This window comes from Pseudorca crassidens, chromosome 2 (assembly GCF_039906515.1).
Source record: "Pseudorca crassidens isolate mPseCra1 chromosome 2, mPseCra1.hap1, whole genome shotgun sequence".
NCBI classification, from domain to species: Eukaryota; Metazoa; Chordata; class Mammalia; order Artiodactyla; family Delphinidae; genus Pseudorca; species Pseudorca crassidens.
In genome coordinates, this window is record NC_090297.1 from 12,056,750 (window position 1) to 12,076,606 (window position 19,857).

Here is a 19,857-nt window from a genome sequence, read left to right on the forward strand (position 1 = left end):
AAAAGTTGTTCATTCCTCAGTGTTCTCCCTCTTTTGCATCCCACACCCATTCAAGGACTGACTCAGTCGTAAGGCAGAAGTAGCATGAATTCAGCTGCAACTTTGTATTTAACATCTTCTTATATTCTTACACTGAGCCAAACTTCTTTAGGTAAGAAGAGCCCGGGAACTGGAGGTCTTCAAGAAACCGAATCAGAAGTTGCCAGAGATGTCGGGGATTCAGACATTAGGTGAGAGGTTGGACCAGATAAACACTAAGATCTCTTCCAACTGTAAAGGTCTACATGGAAGAGTTCCTGCCTCTAGAAGCATAGAATCTAATTAGGGAGATAAGACGCGAAGAACATGAAGGTGTTGTAGAAAAAAGGCCAAAATGAGTGACAATGAAGAAAATGCTATACGATCTCAGAGACCAGTGGGAGCTGGAGAGGGGTGCATTCTTTTTTTAAAAAAATTTATTTATTTTATTTATTTATTTTTGGCTGCATTGGGTTTTCGTTGTGGTGAGCAGGCTTCTCACTGTGGTGGCTTCTCTTGTTGCAGAGCACGGGCGCTAGGCGCGTGGGCTTCAGTACTTGTGTCATGCGGGCTCAGTAGTTGTGGCTCACAGGCTCAATAGTTGTGGCTCACTGGCTCTAGAGCACAGGCTCAGTAGTTGTGGCACACGGGCTTAGTTGCTCCGTGGAATGTGGGATCTTCCGGGACCAGGGATCGAACCTATGTTCCCTGCATTGGCAAGTGGATTCTCAACCACTGTGCCACGAGGGAAGCCAGGGGTGCATTCTTGCAGGTGAATCTTGAGGTGAAGCTGGAGGGGTTTGTTGGATTGGGAAGGGGAAAGGGAAGAGAAAAATACATTTGTAGCAAGTGGCAATGGATGATATTATCCAAGGTTGGAATTCAATTCAACAACCATTTACTGAGTGCATCTGTGGGGCAGATACAAACATAACTCAGTATTTTAGTCCTGAAGAAATTCTGAAATATCATCTTGGTGTCAGGTGAGTGACTTCCTCTTCAAACTGGTTGGTTCTGTGGACAACGGGGTAGGCTGTTCTTTGATCCAGGGCAGTGATCCACCGGAGTATGTGGAAACCTGACCCAAGGATGGTCCAACAGCATCAAGACAGGAGTGGGCTTCTGGGCTCCTTCCTCCATTTGCTCCTCCAGCCCTCTCAACCCTTTTGCTATCAGTTGCCTACGTAAAATCCACTTCTATTTGAACTACCTAGACTATTTTCTGTTTTTCCTAACTGTTCTGATATAGCATTCGACAAACTGATAATTTAAAAAAACAAAATATGGGAATTCCCTGGCAGTCCAGTGGTTGGGACCCCAAGCTCTCATTGCTGAGGGCCCTGTTTAGGTCCCTGGTCGGGGAACTAGGATCCCGCGAGATGCGCAATGTGGCCAAAAAATTAAAAATAAATTAAAAAACGCATTGTATGGTGATAGAAGTAGTCACTGGGCACCCAGAAGAAGCCCTGGACCCACGTAAGGCACAAACTCTCATTGGGATAGCACTGAGATTGGTCTGGCTGGGGCAAGGATACTCTGGGAGGTGGCTAAGTCGAGAAGGAGAAGGCTGGAGAGATTCACTTCACTGACTGCTTATTGCCAGACTTTCTTCTAGGCACTGGAGCTTACATTTCAGCGGGAGAGTAAACAAGAGATCGCAGATAGAAATAAGCACAAAGAACAATAACATAAGGGAAAGATATAGGGCAACGGTGTGGGAGTGTTCTTGATGGTCACAAAGGACCTAAGGAAGTGCTAGCTGAGATCCAGCGATTGATGTCAAGGAGACTTGTGTGTGCAAATCTAGATGAAGAGACAGCAAAGAGAACATCCTGAGGCGGGAATAAGCATTGCGTATTTGAATTACCACTGCAAGGAATGGTGGCAAGTTTTCAGCTGGGTGAGGCGTGAGGGTTTAACCCCTTGAGGCGCTCCTTGGAACTGAGAGGTATGGTTTAATAAGTCAGCGAATGTGACTTGGGACAACTAAAGTTGGCAGGCTTGGATTAGCTGTCACTCAAGGAAGGGTGGGTCCTTGGTCTGTAACTGCCAATCAGGTTGTGGAGATTTTAGGGCAGCCGCAGCAGCAGCAGCAGCAGCAGCACTGCAGTTGAAGGAAGAGTACAGCCTGCTAGTCAGAGGGAGGCTAGAGGCAGCAGCTACCTGTCATCGCTACTTGCTTTCTGGAAACTGTTGGGATATCGTAGAGCTCACAAACTCTCATACATGTTCTTAGTTCCCGGGGGGTACAGAGGATCTATTTTATTCTCATATTGTAGATGAGGAAACTTAGTGAAATGCCTTACCCTTTACCTAGTGAGCTACAGGTTAGGCTGAGACCCATTTATCCTGACTTCCAGATGAGTGCTTGTTCCTTAAAGACGGTCATGTGAACTCCAAGATATTAGGGACTTTAAAAAGTGGATGTGTGGGGAGAAGCTGACTTCTGTCTCACCCCAACTCTATGTTTTCAGTTGTATCTTGACTCCCCACCTTCCATTTCCAGACCCACACAATGATGATAGTTAAATGTATTACTGCAAATGCAAGAATACAGCATTTGAATGTGAAACAAATCTGAAATCAATGAAACAGGTAACGTCCTGGAGCAGTGCTGTTCAGTAGAAACATGTCAGCCACGTATGTTACATTTTCTAGTAGCTCCTTTTTATAAATAAAAAGGGACAGAGTAAATTAATATCTTTAATTTAATTCAATATATCAAAAATATTTTTAAAACAATCAATATAAAATATTAATGAGACAGTTTAAATTCTAAGTCTTCAGAATCTGGTGTGCGTATTACACTTAAGGACATCTCAGTTTGGACTAGCCATATTTCAAGTACTCAATTCAACTTGTAGCTTGGACAGTCTTGGTCAGTGCAGTTCTAGAAGTAGAATTGCTAGTCTTTGAGGCTGACCAGTGTGAAGTTGGCAGACATCTTTTTGGGGACAAGATGTCTTCTAACATCCCTCATGTCACACGAAATAAGCATGTACTAGGCCATCCTTCAAGAAAAGGAAATGAAAAGGAACTATAGCTAAGTCAACTTTTTAAATTGTAAAAGATTGTATTGGAAGGGCTCTCTGAGATGACCTAGTCCAGAAGTTGGCAAACTTCAGCCCTGGGCCATATCTGGCTCACTGCCTGCTTTGTTTTTTAAATTTAATTAATTAATTAATTAGGCTGCGTGGGTTCTTCGTTGCTGTGCGCGGTCTTTCTCTAGTTGTGGCGAGCGGAGCTACTCTTCGTTGTCATGAGCGGGCTTCTCATTGCACTGTCTTCTCTTGTTGCGGAGGACAGGCTCTAGGTGCACCGGTGTCAGTAGTTGCGGCTCGTGGGCTCTAGAGTGCAGGTTCAGTAGTTGTGACGCACGGGCTTAGTTGCTCTACAGCATGTGGGATCTTCCCGGAGCAGGGCTTGAACCCGTGTCCCCTGCATTGGCCAGCGGATTCTTAACCACTGCGCCGCCAGGGAAGTCCCTGCCTGTTTTTTTTCTGTGGCCTGAGAGCTAAACAATGGTTTCTACATTTTTAAATGGTTAAAAAAAACTAAATGAAGAATAATGCTTCATGACGTGAATATTATATGAAATTCAAAATTCAGCGTCCATAAAATAAAGTTTTTTCAGAACACCTCCACCCTCATTTGCGTACATTTTGTCTACGGCTGCTTTTGAGCTACAACGACAGAGTTGCCACAATGACAAGTGACCCACCAAGCTCTTTTACAGGAAATGTTGGCTGACTCCTGCGCTGACCAGTCGTTCCCATTCTATTGGTAGGGAATTGAGGCACAAAGAAATGACGGGCCTGAGATCACACAGTCCGCCAGTGGCTTAAATGAGAACTCAGCGGTGCCCTGTTAAGTGTTCTTTTCACTACACCATCACATAAAAGCAAAAGCTTCTCAGTTTATCATGATAATGTCTGCTTGGTCCTTTTACTTGCATATCTGCTTCTCACCCGCAGGCCTAACCTAGGTTTCAGTAGGGGCGGCTGCAGTCTGCAACCTCGAGAGGGCAGCAATGGTTAAGGTGACTCCAGAGTGCAGCCTCTTATCCAAGAAATAACCAAAATAGAGTATATTGTCCCGACTTAAAAAAAAAAAAAAAAGGAAAAAAGAAAGCAGGTCAAAAAGGGCCTGAGTTGCTTTTGATGATGACATGCATACATACTAGTGCAAATGTAAGGCATTTTCAGTTTTTTTTTTTTTTTTGGACAAATTGCCAAAGGTGAGTTCACGCTCAGAAAATCTCCACATCTAGCTGGAATTGAAAGAACAAAAGCCAAATCGGCAGCGAAACAAAGGTAGGCATTTAAGAGAAAAGCACCCACACATTAAAAAAAAAAAATCTATTTTCTGAGTATTGGGGGAACATGGAGTGGAAATTAGTTCTCCTCGAGCCCTAGGGACAGTTTTAAGTAGGCGAGTGGAGCTGTGCTCATGACCCAGATTTGTCCTCGTTCTGAGTGGGCTGAAGAAGGGGTTCCATCTCTTCATTTGGGGGATGTCTAATCATAAAATGTGTCTAGTGAGGCTTACAGCCTAGTATCTATGAAGTATCATTAATATTTGCAGGGCTTCCCTGGTGGCGCAGTGGTTGAGAGTCCGCCTGCCGATGCAGGGGACACGGGTTCGTGCCCCGGTCCGGAAGATCCGCGGCTGGGCCCGTGAGCCATGGCCACTGAGCCTGCGCGTCTGGAGCCTGTGCTCTGCAACGGGAGAGGCCATAGCAGTGAGAGGCCCGCGTACCACAAAAAAAAAAAAAAAAAAAAAAAAAAATTTCAGTGGTATGTAAGATCCTTCATATTAAAAGGTGCCCTGTGCAAGATGCAAGATAGACTGGTGTTACTGTGAGGGCAGATATATTTTGTGGATGTCACCACTGTTGTTGTTTACTGAGGTGTCATGGGAAAAAAAAGTAGGTTAAGACCAGGTGGCACAGTCTTTCAACGTGACCTAGAACTGGGCCACAGGAACCTGTATAGGCAGACTATCACATCAGATGGTGTAGGAGAAATCTCCCCAAGAATGCATAACTCCTCAGAGGCAGAATGGTTAGTTTCATGACACATAATCACGCCTGGAAGAAATCTGGTGGGGCTAATTAGAAACACACATATGGCACTCCCGACTTTACAGGGGAGGGGACTGAATTGTATTACTCAGCAAATATTTTCCTCAGCCTGAGCTTGACTTCTGAGATTTTCTGAGAACTGAGCATTTTTTCTAAGTAATCCTAAAAGGCCTGGTGCTGGGTAACAGCAGGAACTAGGCTGGTAGCCTAATTAAGCATCCCAATACTGCAATACTTAAAAACACTTATGGGAACCCCAATGAGTTCCTAATGTCTAATTCCTAAATTTAATCCTAAAGTGCTCCACTGAATCCTCTTGTATGACCTTGGTTAATTATGTAATATCTAATCACCAGAGATAACGATGAAAAATTGAAAATGATGGCATGAGCTGATTCACTCTCCTTGCAGGTATTCCATCAGGACCAAAGATTAGGGCTTCTCCTAGGAATAAAACTTCAGCATATAGGGAATTGCTTTCAAACTCTAGCAATTAAGTGTATTACTTACTTTAGTCCCTGGAATGATAAGAAAATGGAAATGAACTGAACGGGATTTTTTTTTTTTTTCAGTCACAACTCTGGTCCAAATCAGTCCTATAATGTGGGAAGACCATACAGAATTATCATGAAAATAGTCTGGTGTACTTGGAGTATGTTAAGAAATCCTCAGCAGAAATATCATTATGTTTAAACCTTTTTTCTTTTACCTAGAAAAGTAAATCCACAACTCCAATACTGTATTTACTTTGGAACTTATAAATTACCAGAAAATAAAACAAAGACAGGAAGAAAGAAAAGAAAAAGAGAGGTATTATACCACTCATATGCCCAGTATTGTAAATATAACTTGGGACTTAATTTACGACATTGCATAAAGCTAACTGACTTAGATGGTTTGGGTTTTCTGGCCTTTGTATATTTTTGTCAGTTCTGTAATGTTACATGGTTTATAGGATCAAATCCTATTTTACAAATTCAAATACAAAGGTTGTATTCCACCTTTGAATTTCAAACCAGTTGACAGAATCTTTAGGTCTTGGTATATCCCTCAAAGGAAAAAAAAAATCCAAACTAACAATGACTCTGTTTCCATATTTATATTGTATTTCTCATTTAAGGAGTCAAAAACTCAGTGGACTTTACTCCAACTCTTTCTAACATAATACCTTGGATTTCAGTAGCATTTCTCAGATTATAAAGTACTTTTACATCCACTCTCTCATTTCATCGGGTCTTCAGAACAACCCTGTGGGGTAGGTATGGCATACATAGTACAGTTCTTTAATAGATTAATTTCCAAAAATTAATTCAATGAATATCTATTGAATAGCTATTGTTTGCCAGACACTCTTTTAGATAATGACCATTCAGTGGAAAATAAAACACACCAAGGGCCTGCAAAAAATGTTTGTGATTTGCCCAAGACCATAGAAAGTAAATCCAAAACATTTTGACTGTTCCCATCCTCAGCTGGAAAAACGGAGCATGGAAAACTTACTTATCTCGACTCTGTCTCTTAGTACAGTAGTGGCATTTCTTGTATAGACTTGCTCACCAGCATTTGCTCCCATACATTCCAGCTCCTGGTCTTTCACTAGATCAACTATTTTATACTCCCAGCTAAGGTCAATTCCTTGGGACTTCCTTGGTAGTCCAGTGGTTGAGAATCCTCCTTCCAATGGAGAAAAGTGGGTTCGATCCCTAGTCAGGGAACTAAGATCCCACATACCGCTGGGCAACTAAGCCCGAGTGCCACAACTACTGAGCTCACGCGCCTCAACTAGAGAGAGAAAAAACCTGCATGCCACAACTAGATAGAAACCTGCACGCCGCAACAAAAGATCCCGCACGCTGCAACTAAGACTCGACGCAGCCAAAAATAAATAAATAAAATAAGTCTTAAAAAAAAAAGTATTGAAATTCTTCCCCCTTAAAAACAAACTTCTCGGGAATTCCCTGGCGGTCCAGTGGTTAGGACGCCACACTTTCACTGCCGAGGGTGTGGGTTCAATCCCTGGTTGGGGAACTAAGATCTGCAAGCCGTGCAGTGAGGCCAAAAAGAAAAAGAATAAATAAAATAAAAACAATCTCTCAATCCTACTTCCCCCCCAGCCACTCTCCCCTTACCAGGGACCACTCCATTTTTCTTCTCTTCTTTCACAGCAAACTGCTCCCATTCTCTAATTTATAAGTCAAATAAGTATTTATGGAACAGATACAGAATAAATGAACTAGGAATGTTTCACATGAAGATAAGTAAGTTTGAATATTCAGAGGACTTGTAACAAAAAAAAACAAACAAAACAAAACTGGTTTTATATTTCTCCAAAAGGGAGAACTGTTAACCATTGGCTAGAAACATCCAGAATAATATTTGCACATATAGTTTCAATACAAGGGATCCTACACTTTTTCAAAGTAAGAAATCTTTTTTTAAAAAAATAGTATTCTTGGACCTTCCAAGGAAGTCGATTTTTCATGACATATCCTCCACACCAGCAACTGATGCACTCATACCATCAGAAATACATCTCAAGTCAACTAACTGGTTTGTTAAGGAAGTGGTCTTTTGTTCCTCAGTTATATTTTAAGTTCCACATCAGGGATTCTCAGGAGGTATGAGAAAAGTCCTACAAAGCAGACATATCAGAATCCCTGGAATTCTGATATTCCATTCTAGGGAGACAGTCTCCCTTCAACCCCTGAATGACTCTCTTACCAGTACAAATCAGTATGAATTGATGGAAGTATAGTCTGTGCTAGTACAAGAGAGTAATTAGAAAATATAAACTACATAATGAGCTAGGCTTCATAAGTAGAAACTGTTTCAACAATTATTAAGCATAAATGTTTCAGGATAAAATATACATAATACTTTATATTTTATCACAAGCTCCAATAAGGAATGATAAAGTAATACAGTTGAAAGTAAAAATTTTAATGTCTGTATTTATCAGAACACAAGATTCTGAAGGTGGAGCTTGAGCCCAGGATGATAAACACATTTTCAAATAAAGCATGTAGCAAAACTAGTTAACTGTTGTTCATTGGGGAACTACAGCAGGCTCCAATATGACAGGTGGAGAAAACCTGTTAAAAGGAAACTTCTGGGCACTTACCTTCTAGGGCATTACCATTCTTGTGATGGAGTCAGTTTGTCATCATTGTTCTAATACTTTTACAGGAAGTCCAACAAAAGTTGCAAAGTCATCAGCAATTATTGAAGTATACACTTGAGAAACCAGGGTAAAGTCTGCCTTGTTGCATCTCTAAGCACTGCACGACTGGCTGGCTGAATCACCTCAGACCACTGGTGAGCATCAATACTTATATAAATTCCAGGAAAATCTCTCTGCTAGATTCTTCGTCCTACTAACCAAATTCTTCTAAGTACTGACCAAATTCCAAGTTCAGAATTTTCAGATTTCATAAGATAGTATTCTTTCTCAAAGAAATCGTGCATTATTCAGATCATTATGGAACAGATACAAGGCTAGCAGCAGGCCGTATCTTGAGAGTGTAATAACTCTTCCAAAAGCCTAAAGGTTTTGAGTTTCTGATTCTTGCACTGATCCAGGAACTTTTTGAAACTGACAGTACTTTATATCACCATAGTCCCTGGCATCTTTATCTCCAAGTCCACTGTAGTACTTTTCCAAAGGTCAGACTTCATATACTAATTTTTTTTTTTCAACCCGGTCCAATCAAGCTTTTGTCCCTTCTGCTCCATTAAAACTGCTCTTGCCAAGATCACCAGTGACCTCCACATTGCTCCAAGAGTCAATTCTCAGGCCTCACCTTAACCTCTCAGCAGCATTCCACAGTTGATCACTTCCTCCTCCTTCAGATATTTTCTTCACCTGAATTCCAGGACACTACTCATCTCTTGGCTTTCCTCCTGCCTAACTGGTTTGTTCTTACTCAGTTGCTCTGCAAGTTCCTTGCTTCTGAGACCTCTTAAGTGAGAAATGCCTCAGGGCTTTCCTGGTTCTCTTTCCTTCTGTATCTACACTTACTCTCTTGGTGATGTCATTCCGTTTCAGACTTTAAATGCCATTTATATGCTAACAACTCCCAAATACACACGTACACACGATTATGCATTTTATATATATATATATATATATATATGTAAAACACATCTTCAGAACTTCATCCTGAACTAGACTCATATCCAACAGCCTACCTAATGTCTCCATTTGAATATTTAATAAATATCTCAAATTGAACATGTCCAAAACTGAACTCTTAATATTCCCCTGGATAATTGTTCTATCTAGTGTTTCCTATTTCAGATGACTGCAACTTGATCTTTCTCGTTGCCCAGGTGAAAAACCTCAGGCTCATCCTTGACACCTTTTATGAACTCTATATTCAATCCTTCAAAAAGTCCTCTTGGATTTACCTTCAAAATATATCCAGGATCCCTTAGTCATTAAAGCTCTCTTATTTTTCATTTGGGTTACTGAAAGAGCCTCCTTTCTAGGTTCCTGCTTCTATCCTTGATTTTTTTTTTAAATTTATTTATTTTATCTTTGGCTGCACTGGGTCTTTGTTGCTGTGCATGGGCTTCCTCTAGTTGCGGTAAGCAGGGGCTACTCTTCGTTGCGGTGCGAGGGATTCGCATCGCAGTCGCTTCTCTTGCTGTGGAGCAGGGGCTCTAGGTGCGTGGGCTCAGTAGTTGTGGCGCACAGCCTTAGTTGCTCCGCGGCATGTGGGATCTTCCCAGACCAGGGCTCGAACAAGTGTCGCCTTCATTGGCAGGCGGACTCTTAACCACTGCACCACCAGGGAAGCCCCTATCCTTCATCTCTTATTCTCAACGCTTCTCAAAACCTAAGTCATACCATGCAACACCTCACCAATTAAAAGCCAAAGCGTTCCTGCTATGGCCTACCAGGTAGTGTAGATCTGCCTCTCACTCCCTTTACCTCTTTGACATCCATCATATCTTATACTCTCTCCCTTGCTCATTCTGTTTCAGCCACACTGGTTTACCCTGCTGCTTTTCATGTGCCCGTCATGCTTCTACCTCAGGGTCTTTGGACTTGCTGTTCCCTCTCCCTGGAATCTCTTCCCTAGATATCCACAGTTTGCTCCCTTAGCTCCTTCAAGTCTTCAGTATTTTCTTGAGGCCTACCCTGGTTGCCCCATTTGAAACAGCAACACATGCTTCCTCTCTCTTATCTTTATATTTCACCATCTTACTGCTATTATTTAATTTCCTTTTTATTGTATTTATTGCCTCTTCTTCCCCTCTCCCCCACAATAAGCTGCACGAGAACAGGTATTTGTTTTATTCTGCAACGTATCTTAAGTATTTAGACTAGGACCTGGCACAAGGGTGACGCTCAAAAATTATCTGTTGAGTAAAGACCCTGATTTTAGAAGTCTTTTTGATGTGTTGTCTAACTTGGCCATTTAAAACTGTGATGCCAAAATGATAAGCCTACAGGTTTCATATAATCTGCACAATTGTCTTGTTTTAGGGATGACCATATATACTCTGGCAGGACAAACAAATGTTGGGCTGTTCAGGAGTATTTTTAATTTGTAGAGATATATTTCTATTTTAATAAAAAATATACTGTTGGCTGCAAGGATTTGTTCTTTGAACTCCAGTACTTCTGAAGTGCTGAACTTCTCAGCTTTGCCTCAGAAGGGAAGAGACTATTACAGCATGTGGGAGTGCTTAACTACGGCCAAAAATATTTTGAAAAACTTCTCATATTACTAAAGTCTTTAAAGAAGATCATTTATCTTTTCCAGGAAAAGGTTATTATTGTTTTAAATTTGCTTCTACGCCAGAGTTTGACATGAAAAGCTATCCTTTCCTGGAACAATGAATAGAGATATTTAATATTTCTATATGTTGTTTAGAAAAGTTGCACACAAGCTTCACCAAATGCCAAAAGATAAAATCAAAGGCATGAGCCAAAGAGGCCTAGCACGTACCACTTCAATTCTACACCAGCTGTCTTAAGGATCTGGGTATAATTAAAGGTTTTGGTTAACACTTAATTTCTTTCAGGGAACACAAACTGCTACAAATTAATTCAAAACCTGTTTTAGAATAAGAAAGAAAAACTAAAGGAACAATGGATTGGTAATCCTGGAATTCACTAGTCCTGCCTGCTTCGACAAAGTGAAGAGACCCAGGACTACATATACAAAAGTATTTTCACTCCTGGGGCAGATTATGAGACTATGAAAAGTTGGAAAATGTTTTGAGGCCAACAATAGAAGGGGAGAATGGGGAGGAGAGTTATTCCTGAATTTCTGTTCGACTGTTTTGCAAATGTATGGCATTGGTCATAAGGGAGAAGTGAACAGTGCAAGACACTACCTACTTTTTTTTTTTTTTAAGTGGTATCACTTTTTAAGTTAACCATTTTTTAGAGCAGTTTTAGGTTCACAGCAAAATAGAGCAAAAAGTACAGAGTTCCTATATACCCCGTGCCCTCAACACATACAGCCTCTCCAACTACCAACATCCCACATCGGAGCAGTAAATTTGTTACATTTGATGAGGGTACATTGACACATCATCACCCAAAGTCCACAGTTTACATTAGGGTTCACTCTTGGTACTGTAAGTCTATGGGCTTTGACAAACATATAATGACACATACCCACCATTGTATCACTGCCCTAAAAAGCCCCTGTGCTCTGCCTATTCATTCATCCCTCTCCACTAACCCTTGGCAACCACTCATCTTTTTACTGTCTTCATAGTTTCGCTTTTTCTAGGATACAGTTGGAATCATATAGTACATACACAGATACTACCTACTCTTAAGAATATACGAATTGCGGGACTTCCCTGGTGGCACAGTGGTTGACAATCCGCCTGCATGCAAATGCAGAGGACACGGGTTTGAGCCCTGGTCTGGGAAGATCCCACATGCCGCGGAGCAACTAAGCCCGTGCGCCACAACTACTGAAGCCTGCGCGCCTAGAGCCTGAGCTCTGCAACAAGAGAAGCCACGACAATAAGAAGCCCACACACCACAACAAAGAGTAGCCCCCGCTCACCGCAACTAGAGAAAGCCCACGTGTAGCAACGAAGACCCAACAACGAAGACCCAATGCAGCCAAAAATAAACAAATAAAATAAAATGAATGGGATTACTGCAAAAAAAAATATATGTATATACGAATTGCAAACATTTTTGTGTAAAAAAACGATGTGCTTTTGTGTTAAATGTAATAGCTAAAGATGTGAAATAAGTACTCGTTTTATAAATTTAAAAAATTCGAATTAGAATTGTTTAAACATACTTCTATGTCTGTACAAAGTGAAAGAAAGGTTGTGCGATCATTCTCTGAATTTCAACTGCTTGGCTAATTAGGGGCATAATATTTTGTTTGCATTATTAGGATACCATATTCTAATTTCCCAATAAAACTAATAGTTTCATACTATTTAATTTTGGTTGTGTAGGCAAAAAGTAACAGCATTTAAAAATAACACATTTCAGGGACCTCCCTGGTGGGGAGGCTACTGTGGAAAAAAAAAAAAAGTTAAAAACAAAAATACCTTGTACAAAAAGCAAGTCTAGAAGACAAATTCAGCAGCATTACTGTTGAATTTCCTGGCTTTGTTGATTCGAGTCGCAAAGTTAAGATTAACAATGCCAAGATTCATATTTAAATATGTCCCTTGAAATCAGGAAAATAGCTCTTTCAGGATTTCAAATGATACTGGAAGGCACAGAACGGAGATTTTATTGAGTCAATTTGTTATTCACATACTCACAAAGGATTTTAAAAAGAAGTCAAATGGAAGATATTCTCAATAGACAGAAATAAGACATTCCAATCTATTGTTCCAGTTTATAGCTCAGATATAAATGGGCTATAAAACCTGATCTGAAAATAGTTGCGCAGTGCGTGCTTCACAGCCAGCCAATGAAAAGCAACGTCTCGTTTCTCCTACAGCTGACAGCCCTCCAAAGACACTACTTTTTTTTTTTTTTTTAAAGAGACCAACCTCTTGGTTACACTGGCGTTTAGCACCTTTGTTGGGTCTCCCAGCTCCGAAGTTTTAACTTCTATTTGCGGAACGCCACTGTGATTCAAGGCATGGCATTCCAGCGGGCTTAGTACCCCCGGCAGCACAGGGCTGCAGAAAGCGCCTCCACTCTCAGGGTGAAATTACAGCTTCCCACGCTCCAGTTCTGAGCACTACCTTGTAAAATCGATCCCTTTCACACTGCAAGGGTGGGGGTGAGCAATCCCACTTTTCAAGGGCTTAGAGAGCAGAAAGAATTCGGGACTCCGTGCACGCCTCTCGGAGCTTTTCAGAGGTTCACACGCCGCGCGCACCCGGCGCGTGTCCGGGGCGGGTCGCGGCACAGCCCGAGCCGAGCCCAGAGGCGAAGAACAAAGGGCATTCGCCCGCCTTCGCTGCCGGAGGCTGCCCGCGCGCGCTCGCCGGCCCCGCCCCTCCCCCCCACCCCTGCGGCTGCGCGAAATGGCGGCCACACCACAAAATGGCAGCCCGAGCGGGCCCAGGCGAAGAAATGAAAGGCGCCGCGGACCCCTCCCCCACAGCGCAGCAATGCCAGGCCGAGCTTTCTCCTGATGGCACTCAGGGGCCTCGGCGCGCCTCCTTAGCCGCACGGAGACACCACGGCCTCCCCGCGGCACCCCGCCGGGCAGCACCGTCGGCCACCCCGCCTCGAGTCCAAACGACGCAGCGGCTTTATGCCTGGACTGCCTCTGCTCTTCCAAACGGGCCCCTCTTAAGGAGTCTCTTACTTAAGGGGGTACAAACTGGAAAGAACTGAGCGTGGCACACCTGCCGGGCGACCCTTGCCCGCTCAGGTCGCCCCTTGGGCAGGGCGCGGGGAGGGAGCAACCTTTTCTAGGGTCTCCACACTCGCAACTTTAGCTCCAGGTCACCAAAGAGAGGAAAGGGGTGATCAAAGAAGCCCCCAAATGAGGGGGAACTAAGGAACCAGGGGCCAAAGCCCCAGACCACTCCTTCAGCAGCCACGTCGACCCCAACGCACTGAGCCCACACCCGAGAGCGCAGCGAAGAGCCGCTGGTGGCCCGTCGTGCGCGGGCAGCTCCAGAGCGCGGATGTCGGCTTTCCCTCCACCACGCAAACATCCAGTGAGCGTTTTAGGTTTTTCATCGTTCCCCCCTGCCCTCTCCCTTCTCCCTGTGGTGAGGGGCCTCGGGGGCTGGGCACAGGTACAGGAAGGAGCGGTTGCTGTGGTCCCCTTGCTTTTTCCCCTGGCGTAAGGGTCTCGATGGGCTTGGGCTTTGCTTTGGTCGTGGCTTGATGGAGGCAGGGTGGTGGCGGTGTGCTTTGGATTTTTCGCTTTTCGTTCTCTCAAACGCTCGTTTCCCTGCCCTCCCCATCCCCCAGCTTCCCCTGAGCTCCGTCTTTCCAGAAACTTCTCAGGGAAACTCAGCAAAAAGCCGTAGGCTCCGACACCACCTTCCTCCCGGAGCATGCGCGACGCACTGGGCGGCAAGCTCAACGCCCGAGTGTACGAGTGTGAGAGTCGTAGGTGTGCGCGCGCGCGCTCGCCTTGCGGGGCGGGGCGGTTCTCTCACAATGAAGGGAATAGGTTTTTCTCCCCTCCCCCAACGTTCCGTCGTTGCGCAAGCGCGTTGAGCCAACTCCCCTGGCCTTTTGAGAGTAGTGGGGGAGGGGCAGGCCTAAAGCTCTGGAGTCGCTGCTCCGCGCGCCTGCGCACTGGGTTGGCCGCGATTTTTCCGCGCAGCTTGTGGTAGTGTCTTTGATGGTGAGGTGCGTCTGAACACCTCGGTTGTGCCCTACTCACTGTGTCCTCTATTCCCTCTCGCGAAAACTGTAGCCTCTTGAGGGGTTATTAATTACGTCCCGCGGGTTTCCTGAAGATTGGCCTTCCCTTTGTGTCTCAGGGCTAAGGTTGCACCGTGTCTCGTTGGCCCCCTTCCACCCCTGCCTGTGCCAGGACCCCAGACTGGAATCGGTGACTGGAGTGTGTTGGAGCCTTCTCCCAAGTGGGGGAAACAGCCCTGGCCGAAGGACTGGGTGATGGCCGCGCTGGCTTCCATCAGGAACTGCCTGCAGTTCTTGCTTACTAAGCCAAAATAAAGGTGTTCTTTATTTGGTACGCTGCCCTTGGTCCTCGACACCAGCCTCTGCTCGGGCTGGCGGGGCTGGCTGCTGGGTTGGTCCTCCATGTATGGATACAGACAAAGAAAGGGCCTTGGCGTACCGCTCTGTCTTCATTTGCAGAATTGAGCTTGGAGCGTGGTAACCATAGTAACCGCATTTACTCTCTTAAGGTGCCTATTGTTTTGTTCTCCTTTCCTCTTCCTTTAGGAGTGTGATGGAAATTACTGCCAGAGTTGTAGGTTCTTAACCCGCCCCCCCTCCCACCCCAAGCTCTTTACCTTGCCATGTAATCCACTTCCACCCAACCCTGTTTTTGAAATCCAGAAGGTTAAGTAAGGTCGTCTTGGCAGGGCATGGAGGCTTGCCACTTTTCCAGTCTGAGCTGTGTTTCCTTGCCACTTTTCCTTTTGAAGTACCTTCGTTTCCCCAGTGGAGTAATTGTCTTCCTATATTCGTTAGCCGGGTAACATATTCAAAGCCTCAGAGATGTAAGGTTTAAAAGAGGGAGCTTGTTTGCGAAAAAGGCACCTTTCGGGGCTCCAAAAGACTGACGTGGCGGTTGCAATTTGGCATTTTATCATCGTGAGCGCTTGCTAACTCGCCCGCAGGTGCTAGGGAGCCATTGACCACACCGAGTCCGAGGTCAGTCCAGGTCATCGCTGTGGGAGGAGCCACTCAGTGGGTCCCACCTCAGGGAGATCTTTCTTCCTGGTGGGAATTTTGAGTTGGTGCCAGATTACTAGCAGGAACTCTTAGTTATCTCGAGGCTGTTGAAGTTCTAGCAAGCAATAGAATTCTACCCCTGCTAACAAGGCTGTACTGTCATTTGAGGCTTGGAAATGACCAGATCAAGAGTCCCTTGAGTTTGCAGAACTTCTGTTAGAGATTCTGCCTTAACAAATTATGGTTAGTGAGAGTATTTAAAGACAAAGTTCCTACAATAAGGATAATGCTACTAAAAAAGGGGAAGAAAAATTTGAGTATGTACGTTTTGCAATTTTAGAAAGGCATAAAATCAAAGTTTTTATGTGCTGTCTAATAATTAGAATCTTGCAAAACTGATCTCGAGGGAAACAATGTATTTAAGTTGAAAACTATGGAGAACAAAAGTAACCAAGTTTAAAGCCACTTTTTCGGATGAATGTTTTTAAAGTAAAGGGTTTAGGCTTGGGTGTGTGTTTAAATTATCTTGTGGGGGTGGGCAAAACACAAACCCCTTTTATTAGTTCGTCTCACTGCACCCCTCCCACCAGCTAACAGTATACAGTGAAATCTTTAGTTGTGACTCTTGCTGGTTCTGTTTTCTTAGAAAAAAACATTTTAAGTTAATCTCCTATCTTCAAAGAGAGTTATCTTGGGACTTTCTTGGTGGTGCCGTGGTTAAGAATCCTCCTGCCAAAGCAGGGGACACGGGTTCGAGCCCTGTCTGGGAAGATCCCACATGCCGCGGAGAAGCTAAGCCCGCGAGCCACAACTACTGAGCCCACGTGCCACAACTAACTGATACCCGCGCACCTAGAGCCCGTGCTTCACAAGAGAAGCCACTGCAATGAGAAGCCCGCGCACTGCAACGAAGAGTGGCCCCCACTCAACGCAACTAGAGAAAGCCCGGGCGCAGCAACGAAGATCCAACGCAGCCAAAAATAAATAAATAAATAAGAGAGAGTTATCTTGAGGCGAATGCTTTTCAGCCAAAGAATTTTCCAAATAAAACTGTAAGGGATGGTTCCTAGGACTTTTGTAGTATATAGCCTGAAAAAATTCTATTACCTCCTTTATCAAAATACTGAAATTTAACTTTTAAATATACATTTAAAAATAATTCCAGCATTTAACTCAGAAATGCATCATATCCTACCTAGCCTTTAAACAGAATGTGGTTTTATTTTAAGCCAAAGGTTTCAAGTGTCTAATTATGGCATATCATGTAAAATTAGCAATCATTACCATCCTGAAGATTAATAGCAAAATATTGAAGCAGTTACGTGATTTAAAGAAGCATTACTGGGACTTCCCTGGTGGCACAGTGGTTAAGAATCTGCCTACCAATGCAGGGGACACGGGTTCGAGCCCTGGTCCGGGAAGATCCCACATGCCGCGGAGCAAGTAAGCCTGTATGCCACAACTACTGAGCCTGCGCTCTAGAGCCTGTGAGCCACAACTACTGAGCCCACATGCCACAACTACTGAAGCCCGTGTGCCTAGAGTCCGTGCTCTGCAATAAGAGAAGCCACTCATTCACTGCAATGAAGAGTAGCCCCTGCTCGCTGCAACTAGAGAAATCCTGCGCGCAGCAAGGAAGACCCAACGCAGCCAAAAATAAATAAATAAAGGGCATTACTATTAAATAGCAATAATTTAATTAAAATGGAAACAGGTTTTTTTAAAAAAAATAAATTTATTTATTTTTGGCTGCGTTGGGTCTTCGTTGCTGCGCGCGGGCTTTTTCTAGTTGTGGCGAGCGGGGGCTACTCTTCGTTACAGTGCCTGGTCTTCTCATTGGGTGGCTTCTCTTGTTGCAGAGCATGGGCTCTAGGCGCATGGGCTTCAGTAGATGTGGCACTCAGGCTCAGTAGTTGTGGCTCGCGGGCTCTAGAGAGCAGGCTCAGTAGTTGTGGTGCACAGGCTTAGTTGCTCTGCGGCACGTAGGATCTTCCTGGACCAGGGCTCGAACCCGTGTCCCCTGCATGGCAGGCAGATTCTTAACCACTGCGCCACCAGGGAATCCCAGAAACAGTTTTAAAACATATTTGGAACAAGTTCATGATGTTTTGAATTCTCTACTTCAAACTAGAGCAAGGCTTTCAGAGGAGCAGTAGGGGAGCTTAACACCCGAAGTCTGAAAATGTCAAGACACATGTAATAAGTTACTAAATATATTTTATTTGGTATCATTGTTTTTGAGATTCCCATCAAGTGCACTTTGATAGTCTTCTCTGAATTAAATAGTAGCCTTGATTTGCATTATGTGTATTCTGCTGACTTCCTGATGTTTAAGTGACAATCTCTTAGACCTGGGGTGTTTTTGCTGTTGTATGTCATTTATGATGAAGAGGTTAAGTTTTTTCTCACATGAGGATTAGTAGTAGAATTTTAAAAGGTTGAATGAACTCTCTGAATTAACATAGAGAATAATAACGTTTTGTTCATGTGGGATCTGTTAACATAAATATGTTGATTTAATGTAGTGAAGTATCAGCATTTCAGAGGAGCCCTAAACTAAAGTAACCCAGATGCTGACTTCCAGCTCATTTTACTGTAACTTTTTCTAATTACAAGAGCAATATATGTTAACCAAAGAAAAGTTTAGAAAATATAGATGAATAAGAACTTTAAAAAAAATTGAATTCTACCACATAGGCACAACCATTATTAATATTTGCAAGTATCCTTCCAGTCTATCTTTTATTCAGTGCCATAAACATTAGTAAATTGTATTCACAATTCTAACTATTAGGTATAATCTACTGTATAGCACAGGGAACTCTGCTCAAAGTTATGTGGCAGCCTGGATGGGAGGGGAGTTTGAGGGAGAATGGATACAGGTATATGTATGGCTGAGTCCCTTTGCTATGTACCTGAAACTATCACAACATTGTTATTATTTATTTATTTACTTTAAAAATTTTATTTATTTCTTTATTTGGCTGTGTTGGGTCTTCGTTGCTTCACGCCGGCTTTCTCTAGTCCTGGCGAGCAGGGGCTACGCTTCGTTGCGGTGCGCGGGCTTCTCATTGCAGTGGCTTCTCTTGTTGCGGAGCACAGGCTCTAGGTGCACGGGCTTCAGTAGTTGTGGCTCGCGGGCTCTAGAGCACAGGCTCAGTAGTTGTGGTGCATGGGCTTAGTTGTTCTGCAGCATGTGGGATCTTCCTGGACCAGGGCTCGAACCCGTGTCGCCTGCACTGGCGGGTGGATTCTTAACCACTGCTCCACCAGGGTAGTCCTTATCACAACACTGTTAATCGGTTATACTCCAATATAAAATAGAAAGTTTACAAAAAATAATAAAAGGTATATTAGCAGTATTTCCTCATAGAAGGAAGAAAGTTACCTTTAGCAACTTTCCAAGGAAATGGTGGAAATATAAAAATTGATTTTTTAAAAAAGAAAATATCAGCCATTATATTCATTTCTGGAAAACCAAAAACAATGTGGAATAAATTATTTAGCTTTCTTAGAGAATTGAACAGTAAAGTAGATTATGAAGTGTTATGCTGAAAGAATGATTTCGAGAAGGACTAGCTAGCTAATACTATTCATCTGATTGGCGTTTTGATCATTTATGTATATATAATTTCACTACAGTGAGCCTGCTATATCAAAATAAATCCGTTAATAGACTGGTCTGTCTTTTTCACTAGTTGACCCTCAGAACTAGCAAGATGTCAAACACTCTTTGACAATAATATATTAGTGTTGTCTGTTTTATTTTCTACTGTTTAGGAAAAAGCAAAAAACAAACCCTGATTCTAATAATAGGAGTTTGTTAGTATTGACAAGTTCTCATGTGGTTGGGTCTTTGATCATTTTAGAGCTAGTTAATATATATTTATATGATGCCTTTAGGAACAGTGTTTATATTTTAAATATATGTTTTCTCATGAAACAGTTCAATTTTAATAGTGTGGAACTC

The 19,857-nt window shown here is 43.2% G+C and overlaps 1 protein-coding gene and 1 pseudogene across 1 annotated transcript in view; one reads left to right on the forward strand and one right to left on the reverse strand.

Moving 5' to 3' along the window:
* Positions 1–8,225: 8,225 nt before the first annotated feature.
* On the reverse strand, positions 8,226–9,049 carry LOC137215899 (COP9 signalosome complex subunit 8 pseudogene; annotated as a pseudogene).
* A 4,536-nt stretch (positions 9,050–13,585) lies between these two features.
* Positions 13,586–19,857, forward strand: part of SPEN (spen family transcriptional repressor) — a 94,778-nt gene continuing 88,506 nt past the window's right edge. The window contains exon 1 of the mRNA XM_067721418.1: positions 13,586–14,224. The gene's annotated coding sequence lies outside the window, so the exon portion shown is untranslated. The remainder of the gene's footprint in view (positions 14,225–19,857) is intronic.